Raw genomic sequence first — 7,163 nt, forward strand, 5'->3', positions numbered from 1 at the left:
TCCGCACCTGGCCTGCAACCCGATCTCCTGGGTCTTCACCTGCCTGCTACCAGCTCCAGATCCAGCCGGCACTCGTGCCACTCCTGACTTTGCGCCCTCTGTTCCCACCATCAGGGTCTCTGAGCGGGAGTAGTAGGAGGACGCCTCCTCTCCATGTCAGGCTCCCCAACCAGGTATGTGACAGACTTGCAGTACATGATGGGCAGTGTGAAGGATGGTTTTATGTCCCAGAGTCACACTTATTGAGTCCTCCACTGCTATGGCAGATGGCCAGGTTTCTCAAACATGCAGGCATGCCCTGTACTGGACTTGGTACTACTTTTGAAAAATAGACTACTGACCTCAGGTGTCCTCCATGATCCTGAGCGACCACAGCTGCCATGGTTTTACAACTGTCATAAGCATACACATGAAATTTGCTAAACCCAGAGCAGGAGAGGAAACTAGTGAAGACTTCAGGGTTTGGTAGGCATTGGTGGATTCTTGGTCCCACTTAATGAGGCCTGGAGCCTCAGTTTTAGTGTGCTGCCTGAGTACGTTGTCATAATAGGAGCAGACAGATATCCATTGGCAACGACAGTTAACCATACCAAGGAAGGGGAGCATTTCCTTTTTAGTTTTCGGGCGGGGCAGACCCATAATGGCTTGGATCCTCGACTGGCTCACCATTCTGGTGCCTTGTGACAGAGTGAAACCCAAGTAATTCACCATAGTTTGACAATATTGTACCATATGCCTTGCCACCATGTGTCCCTCTGTACCTAGAAAGCCTAACAGAGATATACTGTCCTGCCTACAAGCCTCCCTGTTGGGTGAACAAAGTAATAAGTCATCCATGTACTGGAGCAACATGGAACAATGGCGGGGTGCCCAACCCTTTAAGGATTCTCAGAGGGCTATGGAATAAACAGCCAGAGAATCCACGTAGCCTTGAGGCAATCTTGCCCAGGTTAACTGTTCGTTGGCCAGAGTAAAACTTAACAGTAGTTGTGTCTCTTCGTCAACTGGTATGGAATAAACAGCACTGCTTAAATTGATCATAGTGTAACCCTCTGTATCATGTGGAATGGAGGTAATCGAGGGCACATCTGGAACAATGGGTGACATTCTCCTCTTCCCCTATATCTGTTGCTACCTCTTTCTCTAGGATTGTAGCTATGTTGTAACCCCTGAAAGTGTGCTTTGTTGGTAGATTTGGGGATCTCAAAACATTCAGCAGTGTCTTTCTCCATCACTCATTTTTCAAATGTACCTACATTCATCTCTATCTAGTCTGAAATAAGCTGTTTTATTAACAGCGAAATTTCAGGTCTGAATCCTGCCATCAATTTTTGAATATATATAGTGCCCATTTCTGCACTATTCATATCCATCCGAGCTTCTTCCTTCCAGACCTTTCTAAATCTTTTTACATACTCTCTCACTGTATCCTTTGTTCCTTGTTTACAAGCTACAGCAGTTGCTAAAAATTTTCTAGCCTTCCATACTCGCTCCATCTCGGCTCTCATCTCCTTCCACACCTTTCTCTGAGTGTCTTCCTTCAACCATGCATGAGTGGATGCCGGAATTCCAGGATCAACTAGAATATTTATGGTAGGCACCTTTGTCCAGTCAAATCCTGAGTCCATGTCATATCCCAAAATTCCATCAATTATTAATTTATTCCATTTAGGGTCCCCGGAAAACCATGGGAAAGCTTCCTTATCTCCCAAACACAGTCCCCTTATCATGTCCATATGAAACTTATCATTAGACCCATCTCTAGGAAAGGGGCTACTGCTTTTCATACCCAAGGAAACACTATGCAAAGCCCTATTTTGCTGCGTTAAGGCTCCATTTTCCTTCACAAATTCTATGAAAATCGTTACCAGGGCTTAAAATTGAGTCACTCCTTCTGTTGTGAATTCCTTCAGGAGTTATTCTTCCAACACTCCTCATTAGATGAACCCATCACTCTCTGAATTTTTCACTGTCTCTGACCTGTCCCTTTTGGGCTGCTGGTGGCGTGCAATATTTGGCCCACGTTTGTGAGAATAGCATTTTAAAAACTTTTGACTCTTTGAAACAACAATTCAAATTGCCTAATTCCTACTTCTTCAGATTCCAACAAATTTGGCACTCTTTTTCTTCTCAATTTGGTAGTGCTCCGCCAAATGTATGAGAATTTGATATAGAATCTCTCCTGTGGAACAAGACACTTAAGAAACCCCTCTCGAATATTTATAAAAAACTTACAACTCACAATACATCATGGGTTAGATGCTTTGCGGACCTCCTGGGCGGTTGAGTTACCTGAACTAGATGGTGAGGACTGGGAGGACATTTCAGCAATTAGTATCCTCTGGGGGTTGGTTGATCCAGTTCCAAATACTGCATAGGTTTTATTTAACACCAAATAGATTATACAAGATCTATTCAGACTGCCCCTCTCATTGTTGGCAATGTAAAGCAACATTAGTAAACAGCAGAAGCAGTAGTGTCCAGCTCTTCAAGTCTTCTGGACAGATGTCCTCCAGTTTATTGCAGGTTTAACTGCTATCCCTATCCCTCAGCAGGTTGGTATATGTCTTCTTGGGCTGGTGGAGGTTTTGGCACCATCCAGGGCTACCTGTACATCACTATGGCTATTATTATTTTATGCTAGGAAATCAATTGTGCTTAAATGGAAATCGGAATTGGCTTCTACCCTGGAGTTTTGGAAAAGGCTGGTTAACACTGCTATACCTCTATACAAAGAAATATACTTATCACATGTTTGCCCACAACAATTCCAGAAGGTTTGGTACATGTGGTTAGAATAAAACGCCACCACTGAGGACCGACCACTCTGAGGCTGTGGCTGGTTTCGTCTGAGCACTGGTTTGTTTAGTTCTGCCTTAGAAAACTATGCCACAGCCTACCAGTCTGATTGGACATGGGGGGTAATCCCTTAGGATATTTGGAAACCTATTGTGTTAATGGAGGGGGTGGTAGGGGAGGGGAGTCTTGGGATTATCTACTCCTGTCAATGGCTGGAATATCGATGTAGCACTATGTGCCTAAATGGCAAGCATGGGAAGTTTACTTGTTTTTTATTTTGGTTTTACTGTGTCCTTCACTACAGTTGTATTACCTTGAGGTGGGGAATGCCCCAGAGGCTATGTTTTGTACACCACTTTCGTAAATCAAATAAAGAATAAATTCCCCCCAAAAAATGCAATCATTGCAATAACATGATAATCTTTGATTGAAACCAACAATCATGAGTAGACATTACAGTTCCACTACAATGACTTATGGCAGAATGTACCAAAGCACATTGGACTTGGACAGTCAAGCACAGAGGAAAAGACAATACAGGAAGATATACAACATTTTTAGTGTGAATATTTGGGTTTCTTACACCCTTCAAAGCATTAAAAAAAATATACCATCCCAGACGTGAAACAATCTTGCTTTTAATCAAACACTACATTTTTCTCTATTGTTTCAAAATCAACTTAATCAGAGAAAAACTTAAATATTCATCATGCAGCATCAAGATAATTAGCTACTCTGTTTACAATCAGCTCTAACAAAAACTTTCATTACATTCACATACTACATAAAAAATAACAACAACAATAAAACAAAGCAAATTATCCATGTAAGTTGTAATCTTTGTCTTTAGTTCTTGGACATCAAACCATATCAGACAGGTGGATTGATCCTGTTTTGTTTAGTTCCCAGATAGTACTAAATAAAAGGTCTTAGTGTGGTATCTTTACATTTCCCTCCAGAAATAAAAAAAAATGGTTAGCACAAAACATACAATACACAAAACGCTTTCTAAAAAATATAAAACATATGGCCATTATTTTGTTGACTCATGAGTGCACTCTCTATTACCCATATTTAATGAGCTCATATTGATTAATTATCACCACGTGGATTTTGCACAATCCTGCCACAACACATTCTCCAATTGGCATCTCTAGTTCACGCAAATCGAATACCCCACTTCTGGTACCAAATATTTAATCACAGATACGTGATAGTTTACGTTTTTGGGGTTGTATTTGAGATGTGCAAAGAGAGATCACACAAACACTTGTAGGTATAACATTTAATTAAGTAATGACAGATACAGATAACAAATGTAATAATATTAGAAAATGTAATAAGACTATTTAACTAAAGATGCTGTTTTGCCATGGAATCCTTCCTGCTTTCATATGACTTGGCATAGATGATCAGACTCAGGAGCATGCTTGCCCTGGTAGAGACTGAAAAGGGTTTTAGCTGTATATATAGGACTTGTGTGTAAGGAAATGGTCAACCCCCGTCCAACTCCCCTTGCAAGCAATATGACTTTTTAAGGACTTTCTTAGATTTCGTGAGACAACTTTATTAAGGAAATATGAAAGGTGCAATTTTCCCATCATATTCTTTTTTTTAAGAGTTTCCCCATGATATTCTTACAAACATTTTATAAGTGTACCCATGATCTGATTTTTTGTGAGGTATGTATGGGTTAAGAAAAGAGGGTTTGGTTAGAGCAAAAATACTTTGGTGTGAGGGAATTGTTGTTTAGAAGTCCAGCACACATATACCTTTGCGTGATCAAAAGTTTCCAATTTTTTAAAACCCTTTATTGATTCACCATTGATAAGGCTGAGATTGAGTCCCTAGGGGAAAAAAAGAGATGGCAAATAACAGTCTATGGAGTATGCAGTAAACTGAGGTGTTTAAAGATTGACTCACACAATATCAAGTAATGTGATAATGAAGGACATAAGATGAGTGGTCTAATCTTAGGTGTAAGCCACTGAAGAATAGTACTCAGCTGTGATCAATAAGAATGTGATTCCATGTGTATCCAGAGAGGGAAAATGACTTTATGCAAAGCAAGCTCAACTAAGCCGATTGTGTAGTTTGATACTATTATACAACGTTGTAACAGATGGGGCATTCCAAGTCCATCTCTAGGCTTTGGAGTGAAAAGCATCAGTCTGTTGACTTGATAGGCCTTGTTTACATGGGGCGTATGCATCCATGCCCTATTTTAGGGCCATGTATACCTGCATGGGGATACACAGGTGTTTCATGCATCCCTTGGAGGCAGTCTCATAGCTGTAAATTGGGATGTAGCCGCTGCTCTCAAACTGATATCCGTGCATGTGTAATGCCCCAAATGCACTCAGCAATATGTAGAGAAAGGAGACAGTCTTTTTGATAATAGAGATGATAGCTTCCAATGAGTCAAAGCAGAAAATTGTTACATCTAAAAATCTGTTCAGACACTTATAGTTGATTTACTAAAACTGGAGAGTGCAAATTTTTATTGTCAAAGCTTAATTGAACAAGCTGAAATTAGAAGCTGATTGGCTACCATGCAGAGCTGCACCAGATTCTGATTGCTCCAGTTTTAATAACTCTCCCCATAGTGCACAAGTGCCCTACACCATGTAAAGCTATCAAAAACTGCCAAAATTAATAGAGACAAACCAAATAGTCACTTGTCAAAGCTTAATTGAACAAGCTGAAATTAGAAGCAGATTGCCTACCATGCACAGCTGCACCAGATTTTGCACTCTCCAGTTTTAGTAAATCAACATTTTAAAGTCCAGAACTGAATAGTAACATTGTACATGAGGAAGACAGTTAGATAAAACCCCAATCTTTCTTCAGACATAGGAAACAGATGGTCCAAGTGGTCAATTATTTTTTTTTTTTAAATCCGATTTTATTTACACAAATTTTCTCTTTTTTTTTTTAAAAACATCACAAAAAAAGAACACAGACAAACTATACATATGGAAGGAGTCACAAAAGAGGAAAAAAAGACCACATACAGCTTTCATAATAAAAAATCTTTAGAGCATATTAATACATTAATGGAGGACCATAGCCATAATATGACTTCATCTATAACTGATCATCGAAACATAGCATCTATAGAATAAAATAAAAGTATATCATATTTCCCCATACATAGACACCAATACTTAAAACAGAAAATAGACCCAGGGCACTGGAGCAAGAAATGGTCCATTGTCTCCTCCACCCCACCACACTCCACTCTTGGACAACCACGGTTCTCCGCAGAGCTATGCTTCAGGTTGCCCTTCACATAGAGTCTGCCATGGAACGAGAGCCAGGCCAAATCCCAAAACTTTAAAGGGGTTCTCTCCAGATTCATCAAATGCAGACCATCCCTCATAACAGGGCCTGGGCAATCTCTCAAGGCCAATGACTCTCTAAAGGCAGATTCAACAACCCTCCTCTCCAGGGCCTTCCCAGGAAGAGACTTAATTTCCTCTGCCGTCACTTGCCATTGCCAAAGCATTTTCAGGCACGGGACAACATAACTCAGAGCCTACCATGTTGGACCCTCAGGCTTTTCACTGGCCCACTATTCTCCCAGCTCCGCAGAAAATACCTAAACCAGGACTGTAATATACCGACCCACCCAGGTGGTTCCTCTCCCCCCTCCCCTCCCTCAAAATAACAGCACATGGCTCTATATAATAACAAAAACAAACATCAAAGCTATTTGCAATTTAAGAATTTAAATGACAGTCCATCCAGTCCTGTGCTGCTTGAGGCAACTCACAAAATGTGACCACCCGGAGGCCAGCAGGATACAGCATAGAATATTTTAAACCCAAATGCTGCAGACGTTTCTTAACATCTTGAAAATGAGCTCGACTTTTCTGCACCTCTGGTGAAAAGTCAGGAAAGCACATCATTTTTAATCCATTATATTTAATATCTTTCAAAGCCCTGGCCCTTCAGAATATATTTTCCCTGTCTCTGTGATTCAAAAGGCAAATAAGAAAAGACTGGAGAGTTTCCAGGTAGCAAAGGCCGAGTGGGGACCCTGTGGGCACACTTCACTGCAAATATCAAAGAAAAATATTCTTTCCCAAAAGTATCCACAAGCCATTCTTCAGCAAATTTAACAGGGTCATCACCCTCAACCTTCTCTGGGAGGACTACTACATGCATACTGTTACAGTATAAACGGTTTTCAGAATCCTCTGTTTTAGTGATAGTAATATTCACCTTACACATGGCCTCTTTTACTTCAGCAGCAAGTGGGGAAACAGTATCCTCTATATAATTGACCCGATTTTCAGGGGTTGTCATGCGTTCTCGTATTTTTGAAGATCATGATGAATGAGAGCAACATCTTCATGTAT

Source organism: Staurois parvus, unplaced genomic scaffold (assembly GCF_062004578.1).
Source record: "Staurois parvus isolate SC_StPar_1 unplaced genomic scaffold, SC_StPar_1.0 ptg000832l, whole genome shotgun sequence".
Classification (NCBI taxonomy): Eukaryota; Metazoa; Chordata; class Amphibia; order Anura; family Ranidae; genus Staurois; species Staurois parvus.